Source organism: Megascapheus bottae, chromosome 20, assembly GCF_031878675.1.
Source record: "Megascapheus bottae isolate mThoBot1 chromosome 20, mThoBot2.hap1, whole genome shotgun sequence".
Taxonomy (NCBI): Eukaryota; Metazoa; Chordata; class Mammalia; order Rodentia; family Geomyidae; genus Megascapheus; species Megascapheus bottae.
Genome location: NC_143528.1, coordinates 38090765 through 38117595, shown reverse-complemented (window position 1 = coordinate 38117595; position 26831 = coordinate 38090765). Strand labels below are relative to the sequence as shown.

Here is a 26831-nt window from a genome sequence, read left to right as displayed (position 1 = left end):
CATATTTCATGGACAATGAGTCCCTGTGGACAAAGGCAGTGTTGAATGGCTGAGGGACCCCAGCCAGCACCACTGACCTGCTGGGGGCCCCTAGCCCAGCCTCTGGGGGGCTAGAGCTCCACCATGCAGCCCTGCTCTCTCCAGACTGCTCAGGTTTCTGCAGCCTAATCCCACTCTGTCATTGAAGGGGGCCTCTTTCATCTCAAGAGTTCAAAGCATTTCAGGACTGTCATTCTGCAACCCCAGAGGTAGCTGAGAGGTTGGACAAAGGCCCTGCACTCCGGTTGCTGGCAGTCGGTTCGCTGGCTCCACAGCTTATCTTAAGGTGCTCCTAGCTGGGTAAACTACTTAATCTCCACGGCCTTCTATGTCTGCGCTGGTTTAGAATGTGGATAATGTTACCTCCTCCATACTTGTGTGATGAGGCACACATCTACCAATCTCGTATTCCTCCCGACTTCATCCTCTGATGGCTTTCCCTCCTTACAGTTCACGAAAAGACCACTGTCCCCAACGAGCTCTGGAAGATCATTGCTCAGTTTGGTCCTGGCCTGCTTCTACTACATGACCCTGAGCCGTCTGTGCCGCACAGATTCGCATCTTCAGAGGCTGTCAGTTGCTACATCAGCTTCATACCACAGGGACTTTGCATCTCTGTCCCTTAGGTTACCTGCAAAGGTCTTGCCCCACAGCTATGATAACAGGGGAAGTATCAACACTAATCTTACCCCTCCTTCAGCTCAGCAAGCACTGACATACAAACCGAAAACACATTCAAGGTCAACCTTGTGCAACCATACAGATAAAATGCAGGATTCTAGACGCCTAAATCAATGCACCCTCCTTCCAAAAAGAAATATTCCATTTCCTACCCCCAGGGCCCAGGTGGATAGTGCTGAGCTTAGAAAATACAACTGAGGCAAAGCTAAAGAGCTCTGATTTCTGATGAGATCTTGCCGATATTGTGAAACTGGGACCCCAACTGACCCTGGCTTTTTACACATCAAAATGGAGCCATCACCAGGCCAGGGTGGTGCTATGTACCTGCAAACCCAGCACTTAGGAGGCTGAGGTAGGAAGGCTGTGAGTTCAAGGCCAGCCTAAGCTGCTATATAGCAAGACCCTGCCTCAAAGACTTTAAAAAAAAATCCATCAACCATACCAACTACCCTACCCTGACCTGCACAATGACCAGGGATCCCCTGTGCCCTGTAATTATATTCTGTCACTAGGTAGATGTTTTAAAAAATGTTTCAGGGTCAGGAGTTTGGCCTAGTGGTTAAAGTGCTTGCCTAGCATGCTCGAAGACTCAGGTTCAATTCCTCGGTACCACATACAAAGAAAAAAAGCCAGAAGTGGTGCGGAGGCTCAAGTGGTAGAGCTCTAGCCTGGAGAAAGCCCAAGGACAGTGTTCAGGCCCTGAGTCCAAGCCCCAACTGGCAAATAAAAACCAAATAATAATAATAATAATACCCAAAAAAACATAAAAAATATTTTGAATGTAGTCAGAACATGTGACCATCTAAGTTAAAAGTTCTCTTGACAGAATTCACTTCTCCAGAAGTATCCATTACCTTAATTAAATGGATCTCTGAGCTCAAAGAATACTGTCAAAAACACAAAAAGACACTTAAAACACACAGAGATTCCATGCCGTAGAAATAGGAATGAAAAACAACCAGGAAGAAGGGAAATCATGGCGGGACATAAAAATGAAACCCAGGACACAGACTGTGGTCAAACACCAGTGACTCACACCTGTAATCCTAACTAACTGAGTATGCAGGTTCAAAGCCACCCAGACAGGAAAGTTTCTAGACTCTTAACTCCAATTAACCACCAAACGTGGAGCTATAAGTGGCCGAGTCCCGGCCTTGAGTGAAAAAGCTAAGACACTCAGGCCTTGAGTTCAAGCCCCAGGGCCAGCGTGCACACACACACACACACACACACACACACACACACACACACACGAATATATATGTATGTATGGGTGTTTTATAAGTGTGTGTTGTATGTATGTTTATATGTTTGTGCATGTGAATTTGTAAGTACTGGTGGTGTTTACTCTGGTGGATAAATAAATAAAACTCAGCCTCTGGCTGGATTTCAAATGGCTGCACACAGCCAACATAAACAAGGAAGCTTCTTCCTGTCCAGCACAGAGACTTCATTTGGAATTAAAGAAGCAGTTACTTGCCAGCATTGCCTGCCGCCTCTAAGCTCCATGTGTGCCATTATTAAATAACCCTCCCTGCTGCTTCACGGACATTGTTTTCAAATATTTCAGTATTAGATCAAGTACTTTCAAATACTTTGAGTTTACACACATGCATTAGAGAGGGGAGAGGAGGTTCCAGCCCTGGGCTGCTTTTCCATTGTTCCTTCCACCTCTGTCAGGGCTAAATATAACTTCTTGTTCCATCTCAGCATCTGGCAGTGAGCATATACCCTTTTGTGACCGATACCACTGTCCGTGTGCTTTGTGTTTGTGTTTGTTTTCAGTGCTAGGGATCAAACCCAGGGTATGGCCCATGCTTAACAAATGCCTCACCCCAGACCTTTACATTTTCTAAGAAAAAAAAATTCTCTTTAGAATCTCTCATGTCCTCCCAGAGACCGGCTTCCCTTCTCCCTCCTGGCCAGGGCCCAGAGGCCACACAAGATGCCCATTCCTTGGGTGACCCAGGCCAGGGGCCCAGTGGCATCCACCACCCTGCGCCTGCTCTGCTGTCCACAGCCAGGGCCAGGCCTGGCCCTGAGGTTGCCAGCAAGCTCTGCAGGGGGACACACACATCCCTCCACAAGCAAAAGCCACCCGAGCCGTGTTCCCGGGAAGCCAGCACGTGCTTTCCCATGGCCCTCTGGCCCCTGAGCTCCCCGGGGAACTGGAGCTACAAGGGAACAGGGCAGAGGTCACACTCACTTCCGGAGGGAGCACAGACCCCTGCCCTCTTGCAGGCCTCCTCTCTGGACACCCCTAAGCCCGCTCTCCCTACAAGCTCGAAAGCTCGGTCATGGCCTCCACTAGCCAGAGGGGGCACTGGCGTCAATGTGCCCAAGACCCAGGTGTGACTCCCACTAAAGTGCTCCTCATGCATCTGTCCTGGGGCTTCCACTCCTTCACTAGAACCGTTCTAGGCCATGCCTGGCTGTGAGAAGAACACAGGGGAAAGTGCAGGAAACACAGGAAAGGTGCGGGATGTGCCCCACCCCTAGAAAGCAGCCAGTGTGCAGTCAGTGGCATTATGGGATGCTAAGCACACACCCTGGAAGCTGGATCTGGTATCCCAGCTGGGATTCCAGCTACTCAGGAGGCAGCAGTAGGAGGACATGATTCTAGGCCTGATCAGCTAGAAGCACAAGAACTGACCCCACAGGGGAGGTGGCATTAGAAAGGCACAAGGACTGGGGCACAGCTCAAGAAGTGCAGACCACTTTGCCTAGTGCTAGAAGCCCCGAGTTCAATCTCGATAACCAAAACGGAACTCACCAGAGACAGTGGCGTGCACCAGGGAGCTACAGACAGCATCTGGAAGTACATTCACATAAACAACACCCACTACTGGAGTGGCCAGCCGCCACTGCAAAAGTCCTAAATCCGAGTCCCCCAAGCCTGAACCAAGGTGCCACGGTAACAGAATTCCAGGCAGAAACACCTAAAGGAGGACTTGCCTGAGAGTCCTCCTCAGGGAGCACGGCAGAGCGGAGCGGCTCACATCATGGCAGCCAGGAAGCAGAGGGCAAGGGGAGAGAATGAACATGAGTTCATTCTTCATCCTCTTCTATCTAGACCAGGACAGGTTCGGGCCCTCGGTTCACCCTGTTAGGGAACACTCTCGCCAACACCCAGAGGTCTGCTTCCCTCATCTCCTAGGGGCTCCTCAACCCCTGCCCCAGGTGGGCAGCTCCGCTCATGACCTGAGATGACACATCCTGGTCAGGATTCAGGCGCTCTAAAAATACTGCATAAAATTGCCTGCAGATTGCTTCTTATAAAGTTTCTAGGAACCATAAAATGAATTTCACGTTTGGACTCGGGTCCCAAGCCAAGGCAGCACATTCTTCTAAAATCTGAAACGTTGTGAAACCTGAAACTCCTGGTGGCCACCATTTTGGACCAGGGACATTCAGCCTGTATGACTTGCAACGCCATTGTCAAGGGACACTGCATATTTTTAACAGCCTGATTGCGCTACAATTCGCATGTTATGAAATGCACCCACTGAAGGGTACAATTCAATGGTTTCTAGTATATTCGCAGATCGGAACAGCCATCACCACAATCTAATTTTAGAGCATTGCCCAAAGAAGAAACCCTGTACCAGTGAGCCATCCCTCCCCATCCCTTCTTCCTCCCCCTCAGGGCTGGGAGCCCCAAGCTGCCACTAAACCACCCGCTGCCTCTGTGGATTTTCTTCTCCCAGACATTTCACTTAAACAGAATCATGTAATAAGTGGCCTAGTGTCTGGCTTCTGAGACTTAGCATAATGTCTTCCAGGCTCGTCCTTGCTGTAATACAGGTCAAGCCTCAAGTGACTTGTGATCCTACTTTTTTTTAAAAAAATGTTTATTGGACACTGGCCCCATGTTAAGACACCAAGAAATAAGTTGCTATTTGAAAATCCAAATATGGGACCTTGTTGGAGCTTGCAAGTTTGTAGAATTGTAAAGACCCAACATTTTTTTTTTAACTTTTTAAAGATTATCATAGACCCTCACAAAGGCTGTATTGTTACTGTTGCATTTGTGGTATGAACCCAGGGCTTTGAGCTTACTACACTGGTGCTCTACCACTTAAGCCATGCCCTCAGCCTTGCTTTTTGCCAGGCACAGGTAGGTCATGCCTATAATCCTAGCACCTTAGGAAGCTGAGATCTGAATATCACAGCTTGAAGCCAGCCCAGGCAGGAAGTCCATTAAGACTCCTATATCTAATTAACTACTAGAAAACTGGAAATGGTGTTGGGGCTAAAAAGGGGTAGAGTTCAGGGACAACACCCAGCCCCCGAGTTCAAGCTCCATGACTGACCAAATAAATTTAAAAAAACAAATATCTGTTAGGCTAGGTGCTGGTGGCTCACTACTGTAATCCTAGCTACTCGGGAAGCTGAAATTTGAAGATCATGGTTAAAAGCCAAGCAGAAAACTTTATATCTCCAATTAAGCACCAAAAAAGCAGAGCTGTGGCTCAAATGGTAAAGCACCAGCCTTGAGGAAAAAAGGCTAAGGGACCATGTCTAGGCCTTGAATTCAAGCCCTAGCACAGGAGCACAAACACACACACACACACGCACGCACGCACGCGCACGCACACACGCGCGCGCGCACACACGCGCACACACACACACGACCACTTTACCGATGAAGATGTTAAGTTCTAGCAAAGAATATGAGAGATGCAGAATCAGATTTCAATCAGAATCAAATCCAGGCCAGAATCTCCAATCTGCTATTTCTTTCCCCTCACACTCAGACCTCTGATCCCACTGCCCTAATAGCCTCCTCCTTTCCATCTGTGCCATCTTCTGGGCCTATTATGGGCGTCCATCTCATGGGGGTGTCACATAGGACATGCTCTTAAGAATGTGGGGTTTCTTTCTGACCCTAATAGTATATTTCCTTTAATTTTTCATAATTCAGTTTCTAATTAGAGCTACCCTCAGGGGAATCCATCACTTTCTTAAGGATTTTCCTATGGAAAAAATCAGTACATTTGTATTTTTTTTTTTTTGCCAGTCCTGGGCTTAGGCTCAGGGCCTGAGCACTGTCCTTGGGTTTCCTCAAGGCTAGATCTCTACCACATGAGCCACAGCACCACTTCTGGCTTTTTCCATGTATGTGATACTGAGAAATCGAACCCAGGTTTTCATGCATGCTAGGCAGGCACTCTACCACTAGGCCAAACTCCCGGCCCCAGTACATGTCTTCTAATTGTCCCTACTATAATGTTCTTATGGACACTTCACACAAGTGGCTTGTCCCCTGTTGGAGATGGTCACAGACTGGCACCTGGCAGACAATGGGTCTTAATCCAGGCAGCGGCCATTCTGAGTTCCAAAAATATCACCACTTTCCTCTGCCACCAACAGGGCACCAGGCTGCCATCCAGCCACTTCTGTTCCCCATTTCACTTGCCTACTAAGGGAGCGAGTAAAACACAAAGCGCTTTTCAGTCCATCCGGCTGAGTTCTGTTCCAGATAAATGGCCTCATTCCAAGTCCCCCAGCTCAGGGACGGAGGAACACAGGAGGGATCAGACTTGCCAGCTGTGCTGAAGGATGGACAGTCCAGCAAGATCACAATCCAATGGCCACTTACACAGTCCCGCCCTCACTCGGCCCTCCTCCTGCCGTGTCAACCCGAGTGCCTGGGGAGGCCCAGATGAAGTCGCCAGCAGATCTGGAACTGACCCAGGCCTCCAGCCCCCGGGGCTCTGAGTCTCCCAACTGGGTACAGAGACAAGCTGTGCTTTGTCTCTGCTCCCTGCTCATGCTCAACGACAGACACTCAATAGGAAATGCCAGCCCTAAAGCTGGAGGACGACGCTGTGGCCTACAGAAAAGGGCAAGAAGAGGCAAAGGTGAACAGTGCCAGCCAAATCCATCTGAATGCAAACTTCCAGTTGCAGGCCCAGGGAGCATTTCCCTGGAGAAGCTGAAATGGCTGAAGTGTGAGGCGAAGTTTCTGTTTCCTGCAGTGAGACAGGAGTCCTCAGGTGGAGTCTGAACACAAGCCACATCACTGTAGTGCCTGTCCCTCTAGCAGTGACAGAAACACGGACTCACTTCCATCCTGAAATTTCTCTGGTGCCACACTGTAGAGAGCTATTACATTCGCCATTACAAGATGGCGCTGGCATCCGCCTTTGTGGTTGCGCCACTGAGTTGTTTGTCTGAAAGTTTCCAGGAAAAGATGTGATTGTTCATGAGCTTTATGCATGATTGGAAGTATGTGTAATGCCATATTGCTACTTGTTTAGAATGTGCTATAGAGGTGTACTTATATTATTGGCTATAGAATTGTAAGAAAGCAAATGTGATTGGATGATGGGCCTATAAAAGCCCAGGGTTTTGAGGAAGTCGGGGTCGACCCGGCATAGCTGTAAGCTTGCTGAATAAACTGCTGCTCGAGAAGAAGTCTCACGTGTTGCGTCTTCCTTGCCGGCCGAGGGGACAGCGACAACTGGTGGCCCGTACGGGGACGCCCGTACGCCAAGACCTTCATTTCCAGCAGACTTCAGAACTCGAGGTGGTGCACCGGTAAGTTTCCCAGGTAAGGGGAACCAATTAAAGTCTCAGGTAAAAGAGACCAATTAAAGTCCCGGGTAAAAGAGGGACCAATTACTTTTGCTCTTTTCTGTAGATAAAGAAAGAGCGGGGAAAAGCTCCGGTTTTGAATCATGGGAGCCTCAGAATCATCTCAGCTGGTAAAAAGCGCAAAGGAACTGAAAGTGAAACAAAGTATCTTGAGACTTTTCCTCCTTAAGGTGGAGGAGGTAGCTCCCTGGTTCTCTGTGTCAGGTAATCTATCATTGCCTGCATGGGAAAAGCTAGGGAAAGATTTAGATAGAGCTGCGGAAAAGGGCAGACTCGGACCAGGAGTGAAGCCTATATGGAAACTAGTTAGGAACTGTTTGACTGATGAGCGTTGCTCCGGCGCACTAGTGGAAGGAAAAATAGCATTGGAGGAATTTAAGGAGGAAAGGTCAGAATCAAGGAGTGAAAATTCAGGGGAGGATCGAAAGGTTCCTTCTATTTATCCCCCCTTGCCGCCTGAAAATATGCAGGAGGAGTCTAATTTAGAGGAGCCTGTGCTAGGCGCAGTATCTCGAGTTCGTATTACATCAGACTGGAAGAGGTCGCGCAAGAAAGCAGACCTTAATGCAGGACAGGAAGTTCCTTTTTTTCGAGGCGCTGCCCCCCCCTACGTTTTGAATGGGTGGTATTGCCTCAGGGAATGGCCAATAGCCTCACCTTATGTCAACTGTATGTACATACAGCCTTAATCCCCCTGCGAAAGGAATTTCCATCAGTGAAATGCTTATACTATATGGATAATATCTTGTTGGCTTCCAAAGACCAGGAAATGTTGTATGAGCCTTCTAGTTTATTAGTAAAGTGCCTTGAAAATAAAGGATTATTTATAGCCCCTGAAAAGGTTCAGAAAAATAGAATATCACAGTATTTAGGAAGCATTATAACATCTCAGAAGATAAGGCCTTTAAAATGGCAACTACGAAAAGACAACCTTAAGACCTTAAACGACTTCCAGAAATTGTTGGGAGATATTAATTGGATTAGAACCTCCCTCCCTATGAGCAACAGTGAATTAAAGCCCTTATTCGATATATTACAAGGTGATTCTGCCTTAGACTCACCAAGAATGTTAAGCCCTGCAGCCAGAAGAGTTTTAGAAGTTTTGGAAAAAGATTAAATTCAGCATTTTTACAAAGAACAGAACCAAGACTAGAAATTTCTTTAATTATTTTGGCTTCTTTTAAACAGCCTTCAGGAGTCTTGTGGCAGACTGGACCTTTAGTGTGGGTTCACCCTAAATTGTCACCTGCAAAATCTATTGAATACTATCCCACAGCCCTTGCAAATTTGTCCATTTGGGGTATTAAATTTAGTATACAACACTTTGGTTGTCAACCTAATCTTCTTATAGTTCCTTATACTTCTGATCAAATTCAGGTTTTAAGTGCCACCATCGATGAATGGGCTATTTTAAATTGTATGTTTACAGGAAAAATAGATAATCATTATCCTAAGAGTCCTTTTTTACAGTTTTTTAAAGAACATCCCGTGGTTTTTCCAGTAGTTACAGCAAAACAACCTATTATTGGAGCAGTTAATATTTTTACCGATGGCTCTAAGAATGGATTAGGGGCCTATTTAATTGAAGGACAGCAACCAGTTTTATGTCACTTTCAACCTGGATCAGCACAGAAGGTGGAGTTACAAGCTGTTATTGCTGTATTTCAGAATTGTTCCTTTCCTTTTAATATTATTTCTGATTCCCTTTATGTAGTAAATGCCTTGAAAAGTTTAGAACTTGCTGGGGTTATCAGCAAAAGTAGTAGTGTTTATAAATTATTTGCACAATTGCAGGAATTAATTTGTGCCCGCAAAGCTCCATTTTTTCCAGTTCATATTCGTGCTCATACAGGATTACCCGGACCAATTAGTTTGGGTAATGATGTAGTGGACAAGTGCACACGTGTGCAAATGGCCTTTACTGTTTTTACCCCGGAACGACAAGCTCAGGAATTTCATAGTCATTTTCATGTTAATGCCCGTACTTTACAATCTAAGTTTAAGTTAACCCGGCAGGCGGCCAGACAAATTGTGTTAAATTGTCCAAAATGTGTTACCCACCTACCGGTTGCGTCATTGGGTGTTAATCCTCGTGGTCTTCTTCCTTTAAAAATCTGGCAAATGGATGTTACCCATGTTATGGAGTTTGGAAAGTTAAAATTTTTACATGTTTCAATTAATACATGTTCAGGAATTATTCATGCCACTCCTTTAAGTGGAGAAACAACTCATCATATAATTACTCACTGCTTGGAAGCTTGGGCTTCCTGGGGCATACCTTATTTAATAAAGACTGATAATGGCCCCGCTTACACTAGTAAGCAATTTCTTACCTTTTGCCAGACTATGGGAGTACAATTATTACATGGATTGCCTTGTAATCCTCAAGGACAAGGTATTGTGGAACGTGCTCATCGCACCTTGAAATTCTATTTACAAAAACAAAAAGAGGGAATTGGATATAAGAAAACACCTAAAGATAGAATTTCCCTTGTTCTTTTTACTTTAAATTTTTTAAATTTGGATATTCAAGGCCATTCTGCCGCTGATAGACATGTTTCACCAGCTATAGGACTGCATAAAGGACTTGTGAAATGGAAGGATGTATTAACTGGCCAATGGAATGGGCCAGATCCCGTGCTCTCTTGGGCACGAGGAGCTGTTTGTGTGTCTCCACAGAAATCACAGGATCCCATTTGGGTGCCGGAACGTTTAGTGAGGAAAGTGCAGAAGGATGAGCGTCATGAAAATCCTGTCGATGATGCTGCTACTGATGATGCTGTTGTGGCCATTAATGGAAACTCGAGTATTGTGGGCAATAATGAAGACGTTTCCTCTACCAATGCCAGTGACTAGTACTTCAAACGTATACCCATATATATTCACCACTAACAGTTCCTTGATTGTTCCCTTTCTGAATGTTATTTAAGTCAATGTTGGAATGTTAGTGAATTTAATTCTGCTGTGGTTATGCGCATGCCTACTTTTATTTCTATTCCAGTAGAAGCTTCTGAAAAGAATTTAATAGTGAAATTGAGAAGAAGACCAAAGCGTAATTTTGGAGTGACTGCATTAATTGTTTTAGTATCTTCATTAATTGCAACTGCCGCTGCGTCTGCTGCCACTATGATTACTTCCATTCAGACTGCGACTACTGTAAATACTTTGTCTGAAGTGGTTTCACAAGCTATGGATACTCAAGTACAAGTAAATCAGCATTTAGCCCGAGGACTTATAATTTTAAATCAAAGAGTGGACTTGTTGCAAGAACAAATGGATTATATGTTTCAATTTACTCAATTAATGTGTGTAGGAACCACGTCTGGTTTATGTATTACTTCCTTGGATTACTATAATTTTTCACATACTGCAAATTTATCCCGAGAATTGGGTCATATGCTTCAAGGATCTTGGACTCAAGAATTTGAAAATCTTACTAATCAATTACGACAGGAAATTATAATTGTTAATTCCACCCGAGTAAATATTACTACTGTGGGAGAATTGGTAGATTGGATTTCCCAATCCCTAAATTGGGTTAAAGAATGGGCTGGAAGTGTGTCCTTAATTGTTATTTTATGTGTTGGATTAGGATTATTGTGCTGGTTTGTTCTTGTTTTGCGCAGACAAATTATCAGACAAAGGAAGCGTGATCACATGGTCATTAAACAAGCTCCTTTGGCTCTCCAGCAACATAATTCTCCCCAAGCATGGCTGGGTATGCTGGGTCAGTAGTCAACGACGGGTAAGAGTAGAGACTGGTCTTGGTATCAACCTAAGACAGACTCCGATGCTCGAGTATCGGATGTTGAAGACGGGTAAGAACCAAGAGGCATCTCTCCAACCTAAGACAGGCATGATCCCTTACCCTTTGAATGAGAAAATTGGGAAGGCGTTTGGAGACCTGATCAATCTCTGGATTCCTACTCAAATTCTCTTCACTTTCAGCCAAAAGAAAAAAGGGGGAGATGTAGAGAGCTATTACATTCGCCATTACAAGATGGCGCTGGCATCCGCCTTTGTGGTTGCGCCACTGAGTTGTTTGTCTGAAAGTTTCCAGGAAAAGATGTGATTGTTCATGAGCTTTATGCATGATTGGAAGTATGTGTAATGCCATATTGCTACTTGTTTAGAATGTGCTATAGAGGTGTACTTATATTATTGGCTATAGAATTGTAAGAAAGCAAATGTGATTGGATGATGGGCCTATAAAAGCCCAGGGTTTTGAGGAAGTCGGGGTCGACCCGGCATAGCTGTAAGCTTGCTGAATAAACTGCTGCTCGAGAAGAAGTCTCACGTGTTGCGTCTTCCTTGCCGGCCGAGGGGACAGCGACACCACACAGTCCTGAGACATGACCCTCTTCCCAGGGACACCACAGACCCCTCCCACATGCCAACACAGACAACAGGGACTCTCGGGCAACCTCTGCAAAGCTGGGCAGAAGCATTCACTTGTTCATCAAGTTAAAACATGTTAAAGGAACCAGAAAAAACTATGTGGGAAAAGCCCCCAAACCTTGAACACACTGGGGACATAGACATGATGACAAGCTAGCAAAGGGGCTGAGGGTTACACTCCAATCCTGGTGTTGCTGCAGATGAGAGCCCTGGGAAAGTTCAGCAACCCCTCAGGGCCTCAGTTTCCCCTTATGCAAATAAGGAAAGGCAACAATGACTGCTTCAGAGTACAGGGGTCTCAAAGCATGACCTCTAGCACCCCGGCTTTGCTACCCCTTAGCTGTGTGTCCATAGACCCTGTGTGCTCTCTCTGGGCTGCGGCTGGGCCCTGCCCCAGGGGATTTCAGGGCCTAGTACCCATCAAGAGCCTGTGCCACACAAATGGAAGGAACCACAGGACACAAAGCTTCCAGCCCAGGGCTGCGTCACCAAACTCCTGGGTGCTACTCATGGAGCCCAGCCACACTCCGGAGGCAGGGGAAGGGTGAGGCAGACTCAGGCAGGGAGTCCCAGGGAGGAGGAACGGGCTGAGGAAGGCTCAAGGGCCCAATGAGAGGAGGAGGCCACAGTCCACAGCACCACCAGAGAGGCCTAGAACCGGCAGTCATTCACTGGGAAGTGCAGGCTTCTGTAGAAAACTGATGAAGACCGGGGAACAAAAACCAATCTGTCCTGGTTACACAGCCAGGCAGCACTGCCCAGAAATCTCACCGAGCCCCTCTGTCGGCACACACACAGGTTTCACCCCTGCCCTGGACAGTGTGAGGCGTACGTGGCCTCCCCACCACACAGAATATCCCAGGAGCAAGCGAATTCGCTTCCCATTTTATGAGGCATCAAATGCAAGCAAGGCTGCCAACTGGAGCAGATAACACAACCGACCCTCATTAACAGAGCGCCCGTCATTCCCGTGAAAAGCCAAGAAACCCGAGCCTGACAACGCCTGACTTCACTTCAGTCTCCAACAGGCCTGGACAGTGCTGGAGCCCCAGGGGACAGGGGAGGCCAGGCTGCGCTGGCTCTTACCTGCCCCTGTCCTCCGTGTGTGGGCACAGATATCTGCCTGGCTGTGCCAGTGTGCCTGTAGGGCTGTGGATGAGGATATATGCACATGTGTTGAGCACACAAGCACATATAGATATGCGTACTGATGCAAACACACATGTCAATGTATACACAGTGTGCACATGTGTAGCTGTGTGTGCATATCTGTGTGCATCTGTGTGCCCCTGTGCCTGTGTGCATGCATCTGTGTGTACATGGATATCTAGATGTGCCTGTGCCTGGGTGTGCACATGCGTACCTCCATACTGATAGGCATGCATGCCGAGGGGTATGTCTGCACACACACGTGCACGTGTCTGTATCACACATGGGTGTCTGAGTGCGTGTGATGATGTGTGCACACATGCCTATGCACTTGTGGATGTTTCTGTATGCACATGGAGTGTGATGTGCATGTTGGTGTGTACGTGGGGGCGTTTGTGTGCACGTGGGGGTGTCTGTATGTGTGCCGGAGTGTGCACAGGAGGTGCCTGTGGCACGTGAATGAGCGTGATGTGTGTCTGTGCCGTGTATGAATGCACATGCACGCACTTATGTGGGTGGATATTTGCGTGTGTCTATGAGAACATGCAGGGAGGGAGGGAGGGTGGGTGGAGGCAAGCTCTCTCTCCCCTACTTCCTGAGACTCTGAGTTGTTTGAAAGAAACAGAGACTACTTCCCAGTTTTCATCCCCAAGTCTGCCAGAAATAAATCTCAGACTATAAATTACAGGAAGAATGGAGAGATGTAATGAGTGACAGGAAGCCTAGAGGATGCTGGGGGGGCTGGGGGGCAGAACGGCCTTTCCTTGCTGACAACTCCATAGAGCTCCTCCCCCATGGAGGGCAGCCGCTGGCTGCACTGGCCAGACGAGGTGGCGGGAGAAGTATGTGAGTAATGACACTTCCTCTGTTTGTCTCAGCTCGTGGTTGCCCTGGACTACAGGACCACAGATTCAGTGCTAACTTGCCAAAACTAAGAGATTACAGGGCTGTGCGGAAGATCAGAACAAAATAAAAGTCACGACACGGGCTTCCATGTGCAAAGGGCTGCCTTACACTCCGTTTTCCTTCCTCGTGGAGAAAAGAACCCAACAGTAGCTTGAGGATCCACAATCTCCCATTAGGCCTGGCAGAACTATGTAAGAATGCTCTGGAAAGCCCGTAGCCATGGGCAGTAAGAAGAAAGAACAATGAGCAGAGCAGGTCACGTTTACATCGTCTTGCTGTCAGACCTATGATCTAATGACATCTTCCCTGTGAAAGTATTCATGGAAATACATGTAGGGATGCACACATCTATTTGAGGATATCATTGCTGACAGACAACACATAATCATAATGAAGAGCACGGAGGTCCAATAACTAATGCATACACAAGACTATTGCACACACCCCGCCTATGTGCAAAGGCTGCTGGGAATCCGCTCACAGCTCTGAGACCAGAGCTGAACTTGGAAACGAGGCGCCTGGCCTCCCTGTCTGATAGCGTTGTGCAATTCTTCCTGCGTCCCCAGCAAATGAAGTCCAGCAGGGAAGGGAGGCCAGTGATGTCATCTGCTGACTGGCTCGGTCCACAGTCAACAGCCTCTCATGGGGGCTTTCCTCCTAGGAAGTTGGACTGAATTCAAACACACAGGAACAAACAAACAAACATAGCATGATGTCACACACGCCTGAACCACAGCCTTGGTACGGGCTGTGGGCCTCCCTTCTTCTGTGGAAGGCTGGTTCAATGGGTCTTTATTGTGCCCTGCTGATTAGCAAGACAGAATAATGGCCTATGTATCTGAACAATAAGGGGGAAGCCCCACAAAGCACCTGTTGTTCCCAGAGCCTGTAATGACTCCTTACACCCCAGGTGACACCCCTCCCCACCCTCCATAAATGTCAACCCACGCTCACAATATGTTCTCTTCCTTCTCAGGAAGAACCGGGCTAGAAGATAATAACCCAGATGCAAAGCACAACTCCACAGGAACTAGTCTGTATTGAAAATTCCTTGATCCTCATCCCAAGGAAAGTCAGCCAGATCCAAAAAGACCAGTATGACGTGCTTCCCTTACCTAGGACCTGACCTAGAACTAAGAAAGAGATGGGGGGTTAGGGTCGGGCACTCCCAGTGCTTTCCTTACCTAGGACCTGACCTAGAACTAAGAAAGAGATGGGGGGTTAGGGTCGGGCACTCCCAGTGCTTTCCCTACCTAGGACCTGACCTAGAACTAAGAAAGAGATGGAGGGTTAGGGTCGGGCACTCCCAGTGCTTTCCTTACCTAGGACCTGACCTAGAACTAAGAAAGAGATGGGGGGTTAGGGTCGGGCACTCCCAGGAGGAAAGTGGACAAAGTGAGGACACTGGGGGAGACCAAGACCATCTTAGATAACATAACAAGACTCCTGCAGCAAGAAAAGTGATTAAAGTTCACAATAAGGGATACAGTTCAGGGACAGAACTTAGCACCTAGAAGGTCTTGGATTTAATTTTTTATTAAGTTTAAAAGGCATATTATTTGATCTTTTCCCATCAGCACTCTGTGAGCATGTTTACATTAGTAGCTGGTTTTTAATGACGGCCTTATTTTTCCCAAAGAGAAGTATGCATACTCTATTTAGCCAACCATGTGTTTTGGTCATTTAAGTAGTTTCCAACTTTTACTCATTATAATTAATGTCATAATAGAAATCCTCAGAACTATATGCTGGCACATCAATTATTCTGTATCCCAGGGTATGAAATTTTTTGTTTACAGATTCTAGCTAGCTACTATCTTTACTAGTACTAGGGTTTGAACTTGGAGCCTCAAGTGGTGGCTGAAACTATACCACTTAAGCTATGCTACCCACCCAGTTTTGTTTTGTATTTTTTCTGGTCCTGGGGCTTGAACTCTGGGCCTGCACACTGCCCTCAGCTATTTGCTCAAGACTAGTAGCATTCTACCGCTTGAGCCACAGCACCACTTCTGACTTTTTCTGTGATTAACAGGAGATGAGCCTCATAGACTTTCCTGCTCAAGCTGGCTTTGAACTGAGATCGTCATACCACAGCCTCCTGAGTAATTAGGATTACAGGTATGAGCTATCAACAACTGGCTTCTTTACTTCTGGAGGGTGTCTTACATCCTCCAGAAAGGCCATACCAGAAGGTTATAAGTTAATTTATGTGCTAATCTCTGAAAAACTTGTTAATTTTTTTTATTTGAACTCAGGGCCTGAGTGCTATCCCTGAGCTTTCTCACTCAAGGATAGCACTCTACCACTTGGAGCCACAGCTCTACTTCTGCTTTTCTGGTAGCTAACTGGAGATGAGAGTCTCACAGACGTTTCTGCCCTGGCTGGCTTCAACAGCAATCCTCAGATCTCAGCCTCTAAGTAGCTAGGATCACAGACAGGAGCCACAGGGCTCAGCTTAACTTGTTTCTTAAACATATAAAATCGTATTTAATAATATAGCAATATAGCATTTCTTCTGGTTTAGATTTTTTCTTAAATTCCAGATGTTAGTATATAGTCTTGTAATCCCTAGTAATTTCCTATTTTTCCTGTAGCTATTGTAAGTGGGATTTCTAACATATTTCCTAATTGGCTATTTATACTATACAGGAAAGTTACTAATCTTTGTATGTACTCTTTTTTTTGCCAGTCCTGGACTAGAGCTCAGGGCCTGAGCACTGTCCTTGGACTTTCTCAAGGCTAGAGCTCCACCACTTGAGCCTCAGTGTCACTTCCAGCCTTTTTCTATGAATGTGGTACCGAGGAATCGAACCCGGGTCTTCATGCAGAGTGGGCAGAGATACAATGAGGCATTTGCTGGACCAGCCTTAGCTTCTGCCCAAGTCCCTGACCTTGATACAGACCCGATATTAAGGTAATTTACATGTTTCCCACCAGAAAAGATGTCTTTGAAAACCACATAAAACATTGACTACTAAAGCAGACTAAATGGTGACAATGCTAATCGTTTCTCTATTAGCTCACTTTTCTGCTGTAACAAAATACCGACAGAGGACTGGGTCACCTCACCGAGAATCGTGTCACGCTCACGGTTCTGGAGGCTGAATATCCCTCATCCCCACTCCTGGCTCTGTCCCTGCTGAGTCCTCCCAAGCAGACAGCATCATGGAAGCATGAGTGGGCCCCAGATTCGGAGTACTCCCTGGAGCACTGCCTTACCCCATGATCTAAGGCCCTCCCTCAAGACCCCACCTCTCAAAAGGCCCGAGCACATTCCAACACAGCCACCCTGGGGGCCAGCGTACCTCCCAGGAACCCACAGGGGATAAAAGTAGAAGCCACTTTCCACGTGGAAGCACTAGACAAGCAGAGCTGGGAGTGGCCTCACTTCCCAGCTCCAAGCTCCTGGCTTCTCCTCTGTCTGCCTGGCTCCAGATCTGACTCCAAGTGTCCACACAACTGCTCTACAGGACCGTCATTCCTGACAACTGCAGTCAGTCACCAAATGGGCGGCAGAGAGTGTGGCTGGACTCTCTGCGCCACTCCCAGAGCCCCTGCTAAGGGGAGACCTGAGGAGGAAGGGCGAGGTGGGAACCGAACCAGGATGGGCCAAGAGGTAGGAGGGAGGGGGACGCACCAAAACTGGACAGTTTAGAAGTCTCCTCCCATCCCTCCCTCTCCTCCCCTTGTCCCCTCTTCCCCTCCTTTCCCCTCCCAGTCTCTCCCTACACACAGGCTCACATCCTGTATCTCTGCCCTTGCACAAGATCCCTCATCCTGCCCTCCAGGAACACACCAACAGGAAGTCCTCAACTCCAACTCTTATTACCCCAGGAGAAGAGGTGCTGACTTTCTTGGGGGTTTTGTAATTCTGATAGGGAAGAAAAAAAAAAAAAAAAACAGAAGCCAGGGGCAGTGGCATGTTCCCTGAAGGCTGCCCCGCCCCCCCAGCCCCACCTCCTCTCCCCATCCCCTTTCTTACCACCCACCCCCAAGCCACCCACAGCCAGGAAAGAAAGGAAGGAAGAAAGGGAGGGAGGGAAGGAGGGAGGGAGGGAGGGAGGGACTTGCTTTACTTTTAAATTCTGGAAGTCACTGATGGCCCATTGAGTTCCACATGCTCTGATCCTTCTTCACAGAACTGTCCTGTAACAGGATGCCCCCTTCTTGCCCCCTCTCCCTCTCTCCCATTCCCTTTTCCCCTCTTCCTCATCTTTTCCTGCCACCCCTAGTCAGATTCCAGGGAAGAATAAAATCCAGCCTTCAGGGATCCTCTCACCCCTAATCCGCTGCAGGAGTCTCCCAGTCTCTCAGGCAAACTCTGCAAATAGAGCCCTCATGTGTTCTTCTAATGCCAGACCAGGCCCTGTAGCATGCCTGGGGAACATCAAGGGATGGGCAGATAGATGGATGGGTGAGTGGATAGATGCATGGATGGATGAGATGCATGAGTGGGTGGATGGATGGGTAGGTGGGTGGGTGGATGGATGGATGGATAGATGCATGGATGCATGGATGCATGGGTGGATGGATAGATGGATGCATGGGTGGGTGGGTTGGTGGGTGGATGTATGAGGTTCATGGGTGGATAGTATTGTTGTAGCAACCATAAGCAGACCAAGATAAGAACTCTCCAATGTCCAGAGCTGAGCTCTCTTAACAGGAACCAAAGAGAGGAAGGGAGATGGGGACAGTATATAGTCATAAGGTTCAACGCATATCCTATGAAACCAGGAAAACTGAAGAGGTAAGTGGAGCTAGGAGGGGTGGGGAAGAACAATGATAGGGGCGACTGTGATCAAGATGGTTTGGGCTTACAAACTGACATGCTGAACGGCACCCCTCTGTGCCACTACTTGGAGATAATTAAAATATATTTTTTAAGAAAATCAGCTGATAGAAAGAAGGTGTCTTTGGAATTAACAACAATGTCAGAGCAATACCAACCATTTTAATTAACGTAATTAATTCCCAGCATGAGGACATGAGAACAAGAAGAGAAAGTGGACAATGAAACCACTGAGCTGCTAAAGTCACTCACCCCAAAACCAACTATCCCTATAAATATCTCAGGAGCCAGATTACACTAGAAAAAGCGAATAATAAGACAAGAGTGGTGGCGTATGCCTATAATCCCAGCTACTCGGGGGGCTGAGGACATGATTCAAAGCCCAGAAAGAGAAGTCCGTGAGACTTTTTTAAAAAATATATTTTTGGGATTTGGGTTTTGGTCTTTTCTTTTCTGGTACTGGAGACTGAACCCAGGGCACTACACTTGCTAGGCAAGCACTTTGCCAGTGAGCTACATCACAGCCCCCATGTCTCTTATGTCCAACTAATCGCCAAAAAGCTTGGCTTAACTGCCATGTGCCAGCCTTGAGGGAAAAAGCTAACAGACGGCATCCAGACCAAGTGCAAACCCCAGAACTGGTACAAAGTGAGACTCATTGTACCATGAGACTCATATCTCCAATTAAAACCCAAGTAGCGCTGTGGTTCAACATGGTAGTGTTACCCTTAAGCAAAAAAGCTCTGAAAGAGTACCCAGGCCCTGAGTTCAAGGCCTACAAGTGACAAAAACAAACAAAAAAACAGCTAATACTGAATGTCAGGAACAAAGCATTTGATGGGCCACCTCTGATCTCTGTTACCTGCCAGAGTTCCACCCACCACACCCACCATCTCCCTAAATCTTCCCAGCAAGCCCAATCCTATGAGGCAAGGTGCTTTTGACAAAAGAGAAAACCAAGGCACACTTGAGGCAACTTGTCTGCACTAAGAAGCTACAAAAGTCAAGCCCGGAATTAAGATCCGCAAAGATGTGTCCTCAAGAAAGAGAGGCCTCAAATTCTTTCCATTCCACCTCACATTTCCTTAGAAAATCCTTGGACTATCTCCACAAAGGAAAAAACAATGCCCAGAAAAGCAGCTCCAACCCTCACACATTGTTTGGCTTTTCTCCCTCCGCCCACCCCTCCTCAAAAACTGCCATATAAACCGGGCACGAGTAGCTCTCACCAGCATCCATCCTCAGGAAGCAAGGAAGTCTACGCAACGCTGATTTCCAATTAACCACCAAAAATTAAAAAATAGAAAGCCAGAAGTAGAGTGGTAGAGCACTAGCCTTGAATAGAAAAGCTTAGGAACAGCACTCCAGCCCTGAGTTTAAGCCCCAGAATAAGCATAAGCACACACACGCACGCACGCACGCACACACACACACACACGCACACGCACACACACGCACACACGCACGCCATGTGCCAGGCAAAAGAGGGAAGGGCTGAGTGAATGAACCTTGTAACAGGGAGACACACAGGAAAGGGATGTTGAGGACAGCCTCATGACAGCCGTCGGCTCAGTCTGACTCAGGCCTTCCAGAAGCAGGGTGATGATCGTGATGATCCACTGATGAACGCAGCCATTATTCCTACTGACAGCTCCCCAGATGGTCCTCCGGGTTCCGGGTTCCGGGAGGAACCAGGCCAAGCCAGAGCTTCTGTTGGGAGACCAAACCCTCAAGTGACCGCCATATACAGCAAGCTTTCCCCACAGGCCCAGCCTCGGCTTAGATGAAGACAGTTGGTGCCTGATTACTTTCTCCTCCACATGACAGAAAATGATGGAAGAGCAAGATAACGCTAGAATGCCAGAACCTTCCTCTGGCTCGGGTGGGCTGTCGTCTCGCCATCAGTGGCAATGCCAAGGAGGAGCTGGCGGGATTTCTGTACAGCACACAGCACCGTGCGACTCTTAAATAGTTAACAAGCCAACATTACTCTGACTGTGAGGAGCACAGAGATCAGAGCCCAGGGCCTTCCACATGCAGCTCCCATGACCAACCACATCCTGCAGCGTCTCTCAGCCCCCCACGTCTTCACTGCCAACATGAGGAGCAGCCCCAGTGTTCAGGCAAGGCTACAAGGATCCGAAACAACGTGCAAAGCCTGGCCTTGGGCCCAAGTCCCAAAGAATGCTTCTGACTACCTGCTCCCTCCCAAACTCCAGCTTTCCCCTTGTGCCCTCAACTCCTGACTGGTCTGCACGGAGGCCTGAGGAGCCATTGTTAGGTCATTTCCTTTCAGAGCTCATCAGAGGACCAAGAGATGGAGTGAGCCACGTCTGGTTCTCCTGGAACAAGCTTATTTACAACACTGTTCCAGTGCATCACTGAAGGATGCATTCTTGCAATCCATCTGGACAGAGGCTTCACTGTTTATCCTAGCAACAGGGCCATGTCACTGTGTAAAATGACAAACAGGCCACCAATACTTTGCCTGAGCTGTAACTATTCAGGTTTGAAACAGAAGTTACATCTCTTCCAAAATATTGAAGCCTCCCTCACTGAACTCACAGTGTCTCAGAAACACCTGTCTGCCCTTGGGGATATGTTTCCTAACCACGACTCATCTCCCCACTTTAAAAACTGATCTCCCAGCACCCATGACTTGTGTCCCCAATGAGCCAAGGCACAAAATATATATATATACTAATAATGGCAGCTTCCAGCTAAAGCAAGAGATGGGCCGGCCTCTGCTTTGGTCCCTGGATTCCATGTAATGAAACAGGAATGGCATGGCAAGCAGATGGAGGAGAGGCCACGGCCCTCCTCCAGGCATGGAGAGTGGATGAAGGGAAGAGCCTCGCCCTCCTTCCGTGTTCTGCCAAGCCCACTGTTTGTTTTGGGTCCTCGGCTGTCCTAGCCCAAACACTGGGGAAGATTTTTTTCAGCAAGAATGGGGAAGCAGCCAGGTGGCCAGTGGCTCATACCTATAATCCTAGCTTCTCAGGAAGCTGAGATATAGGATCCTGGTTCAAAATCAGCCAAGGCAAGAAAGTCTATGAGAGTCTTTTCTCTAATCAGTCACCAAAAAAAAGCCAGAAGTAGAGCTATGACTCAAGTGGTAGAGTGCTAGCCTTTGGAAAAGAGCTCAGAGACAGTGCCCAGGCCCCGAGTTTTGGCCCTGGGACAGCCACCAAAAAGAAAAAAGAAGAAACAAAGAAAACTGGGGAGGGGAGATGCTGGAAGAAACAGACATCACCTAACCACATGAGTGATTCTCATGGGTACCAGAAGTATCTGAATGATTATTTAAAAATAGTATTGTACAAGAGCCAGGAGTTTGGCCTAGTGGCAAAGTGCTTACCTAACATGTACCAAGACACGGCTTTGATTCCTCGGTACTACATACGTAGAAAAAGTAGGAAGTGGTGCTGTGGCTCAAGTGCTGGCTCTAGCCTTGAAAAAGGCCAAGGGCAGTGCTCAGGCCCTGAGTTCAAGCCCCAGGACTGGTAAAAAAAAAATAGTATTGTACCAAAAAATACTCACTTTTAACATTACCCTGGGATAAAAAGTCTCTCTGTCTCCCTAGCATAGATGTGGAAATTACCATCTAGAAATAGATAAGAATGAGCAGATGGAAAGTTCCAGAAAGGGAAATTAAACTTAAGTCTGATTCTTGGAGCTCTCCAGGTCAGTGCTGTGGTTTGAATAAGTGCGGATCAATGGATTTCACCTAGCTGCGAGAGCAGGCCCGGGACAGGGGGTCTGGACGGGCCCAAGTCCACGGTTCTCTCATTACCTTTTGATTTCTTCCTCACAGGCCCCCACAGGAAGGAGTCCAGCTCTGACCTATCATTAGGGGAAGACTAGGTCATAAACACTGTAAATTCAACCCGACACAGGGGCTCCCAGCGAACCAGCCAGTGGGCCATGGGCCTGTGGACAAGAGTCCACAGTCCAGAGTCCCTTCACTTAGCCTTTGACATCCCACCTCTTCTGCCCACCCTCTGACCCTCTTTCTGCTCATTGCCTTGTACCTTCATCACTCCATGTCCCACCCAGGGCCCCTCAGGGAACTGTCCTAGCAAAACCTCCCAAGTCACCAAGGAAAGCAAGTGAAGGAGAAAGATGCTCCCCATTCGACTTCATGAACTCCTAGAGGACGCCTGGCTACAAACCCCCCTCCCAGGTCACATCAAGTCCCCTCCCTCACCCTCCCATGATGAGCACTGGCAGTCATTCAGGTTTACCAGGAGTCTCTGTTCGAGCCAGGGTCCTTCATCCGCCCTGACAGTATCTGGAAGCCAGACAGGCCAATGCCAGGCCCACCCAGAGCAAGTAGGTCAGAAGTTCTGGTGCCTGTAGTGCGTTATAAATTCCCCAGAGGATCCGAATGAGCAGATTTTAATGATGGCCCCAGCTCACTGGAGTGTCCTGTGCCACCACGGCCAGTCCCAGCTGCACCCTCTCTGTCATTACAGGGAATGTTTAGTCACAGTACTCTCATTTCCCTTCACTGTAATTCTCATTTCCCTTCACTGTGATAGTGAAGGCTGACTGGAAGGGAAGAATCTGAGCAAATGGCTTCATGCGACAACAGTAAGTCATAGAGACATGGACCTCAAAACTCAAGTAAGTGACCCCTTCTTGAGAAGAAATGGAAAGGGCGACACAATAAAAATGTAGGAAGCTGGGCTCCAGTGGCTCAAGCCTACAATCCTAGGTACTCAGGGCGGTGAGATTAGAGGATCACAGTTCAAATCCAGCCCAAGTAACAAAGTCCCAGTGGGACTCTTACCTTCGGCTGACCACCAAAAACCTGGAAGTGGAGCTGTGGCTCAAAGTGATATAGTACTAGCCCTGATTAAAAAGCCTAGCAACAGTGGCCAGGTCCTGAGTTCAAGCCCTATAGCCCAAAAATAAAAAAAAAAAAAAGAAAAGGTAGGCAGGAAGAGTGAGAGAAAGAACCCTCCACAGGGACTTAGGACCAAAGCCTTGGATGGGACTCCCGAGAAAAACACCAAGTCCTCAGCCCATCTGCTCCTAGCAGGCTAAGCTTCCCTTTTAAAAGTTATGCACCCTTTCTTTTTCAAGGGGAAGAATGTGCACACCTGGGCAGGGCCAAGGGCACAGGTATTCATCCCATCCTTGAGGATGGTCTTGAACACAGGAATTACAGTCAACAGAACTACAACTTAGTGTGGTGACTTTTCTGCCCCTGGGACTCAACATGGAAGCTGGCCGGGAGCGGCCACATTGACAAACTCTGGGGGGAGGGGGGAGGTAATGAAGGTTCCCCAAACCTTAGGACTCTCCAGAGTGAAGGAAAGAACGATGGGGAGAAAAGTACTCAGGTCTCCCACAGCCCACCCAACACCCCCATTCCAACAAGAATGGCTGTGCCTTCTTGGTGTCACATAGAGGCCACCATGTCAGCTTCCCAGGGATGGGGGGAGAGGGGGATACCCTCTGACCCTGCAAAGCTGGTAAGAGCAGCAGCAGCAATGAACCAGGGCTCTTGTCCAGACAAAGTACCATCTCTGTCCTGCAGAAGTCTGTGCCCAGTTCTCTGGCAGGAAAACAGGACAGACCTTTTTTTTTGGGGGGGGGGGAGGTTGTCATGGAAACCCCTGACTAGCAACTGAGACTAGGGTACTGCTGGGGGGAATGGCTGGCCCTCACATTCCAAGGTTAGAAAAGCCTGACGACAAGCCCACCATTCCCAGCCCCTCCTATCACCTCCATTCTGGAACTGCCCGGAAGTTCTCCTGGACCCAGCCTGAGCCCTCTCTAGGGAAAACCAGAGATTGTGGAAGCAGAGGATGGAGACTGCCCAAGCTCTATGTAAAACGCCCACCACAGAGCTTGAGGAAGCTATCTGCCATATTCCCATGCCGTAGGTCTAGAGACCTACCCAGAATGCCTTGCCTCTGGAAAGGCCTGGTAGCCGGGTCCCCAGAGCCTACCTGATGGCTGGCCAAGCCCAACACTGCACAGCAGGGGCTGAGCTCCACAGGGCTGCACTATTTCTCAGGATGCCTCCTCCTTTCTTTGTGGTACCCATCCTGGGGGCTGAATTTGGGGCCTGGGCGCTGTCCCTGACCTCTTCTCTGCAGCTTTTAGTGGGTCCAAGAGTCTCAGACGTTTCCACCCAGACTGGCTTCAAACCTCAGTCCTCAGATCTCGGCCTCCCGAGTAGCTAGACTGTAGGCGTGAGCCACCACCGATGCCTGCCTGATGCCTCCTTCTTTAACTTCTTCTCCACTCTGTTCAGCGCCAGGGATCAGAGGATCTGCCCAAACCCTGCCCGGCAGTCCCTAGCACCTGCTCTGGGCTGAGCTGTGCACAGTGACACCCGAGCAGGGCCACCTCGTGGGATCAGCTTTCCAAAGGCATCACGTCCTAAAGTGAAACGTGCCCTCCCCCCCCCCCCCGCCATGAAAGGATTGGGAAGACAGAGGAGCAGCGGGAGGAGGCCACTCAGGCAGCCCAGAGAAGGTGGCTTCTAGTTGCCAGACCACAGGCAGAGTTGGTGGCAAAGACTCTGATCCTGGACTTTGGAACTTTCGTCTGATGTGGTCGAGTACTTTTGTAAATACTTTCTAACCCTAGTCCAGTGAGTGCTAGGAAGGGAATAATCAAAGTATCCATTACAGACACGTCCCTATGACACTGCGTGTGTTCACACATGCATGCCTGTGACAGCAGGGAGAAAACCCACATGCCACACAGTTGAAAAAATGACAAGCGGCAGATGTACCACAGTGGCCGTCAGGGGCCACTTCCCCTCAGGGAGTCTCCTCCTTTCTCCCAAGCCTCCGGCCTCCACTGGCGAGCATCCCCAAGAGCTGGGAAAGACCCAAGGGTTTCTGGGAAGGATGGCTGACTTTGCCAGAGTGCCTGAGGCCACGTGACTTCTCCAGTAGCCACCACCCTCTGGGAGAAGCAAGGCCCTGTTGCTGAAAAGACCAGCATGAGTGCTGCAGGATCCAGAATGTCTGCCTTGAACCCCATCTCAACAAAAAAGCCACGTATTGTTGCATATGCCTGTTATCCCAGCAACATAAGAGGCATGAGTAGAAGGATTAGCGTCAGCAGTCAGCCCCAGGCAACAAATAACCAGAGCCAAAAAGGGCTTTAGATGTGATTCACCCAGCAAGGACAAGGCTCTGAGTTCATACCCCAGTCCTGACAAATACATAATGTCTTTAATTCCATCTTAGTGAACAACTATTTGCATAGCATTTACATTGTATTAGGTATGAATAATCAAGAAGTAATACAAAGTATATGAGAGGCTATGCTCTGCCATTTTATAGAAGGACTTGAGCATCTGTCTTCTGAAATCCTTGGTGGTCCTGGGACCGAGCCCAACTGACACCTGGGGTCCTACAGAATCCGCCTCATGGAAAGTAGTCAAAATCAGTCCGGGTATCCCTGAGCTTAATACCATCTCATTTAAGGGCCAGACACGAGCTCCCTTAGCTACATCACAAAGTTGTTCAGATCCAGGCTTAGACTCCAGGGAAAAGAAAAGTGAAATGCAGCTGCTCCGAGCACCTGTCCTTAGCAAGGGATGCCATCCTCTCACCAGCCTGCAGTATCTGCAGCAAGCTCCTGCTGATAACACGCATCCACCCGCCCTTCCAGAAGAGTCCCTCCACTCCACAGGCTAATGGGGCCCAGAATGCAGATGTGTGCATACTCCCTGGTGTCACCCAGACACCTCTGGGGACCCCTCAGCTCCATGGGTGCTCAGGTGGAGATCGTCAGAGAGCAGACTCTTGCCTGGCCCTGCAGATAGTCCTGAGCTCTGGAATATTCTGAAATAGAGCAGGGGGGAGTGGGATGCTGAAGCAGCAAGCCCATCTCTGGGACAACTTGTCCCAGAACAGAAGAGGCCAAGGTGACACAGCTTGGGGTGGGGGGAAGAGGGGCACAGAGCTGCTGTGTTCCCCTCTGTAAAACAAGGTAACTCTTCTACCCACTTCCCGGAGGCTGTGGGAGCCTGGCCATTCCAATGACCCCAAAAGTCCTGGGGACCAGTATTCTCCCCAAGCAGCCCTCAGCTGGTCTAGATGAGCCCAGAGCCCCTTTGTCAGAGACTCTGCCCACCCATCCCTGGCTGGAAAGGGCAGAGGGCCGGCCCCCTGCCTGGCACAGGATCCTGTCACAAAGATCCCATTGTGCCATTCTCAATAGTAAGTTCTATGGGACGGCAATAATATGATTTTCTACAGATGGAGACTGCCCTTGCCAGTACAGGTCACCCAGC

The 26831-nt window shown here is 48.2% G+C and overlaps 1 protein-coding gene across 3 annotated transcripts in view; it reads right to left on the bottom strand.

Annotated features, from left to right (window-relative positions):
* The window catches only part of Dpysl2 (dihydropyrimidinase like 2), an 81132-nt gene that overhangs the window by 22434 nt on the left and 31867 nt on the right, over nt 1-26831 (bottom strand). The gene's annotated exons all lie outside the window — the stretch shown is intronic.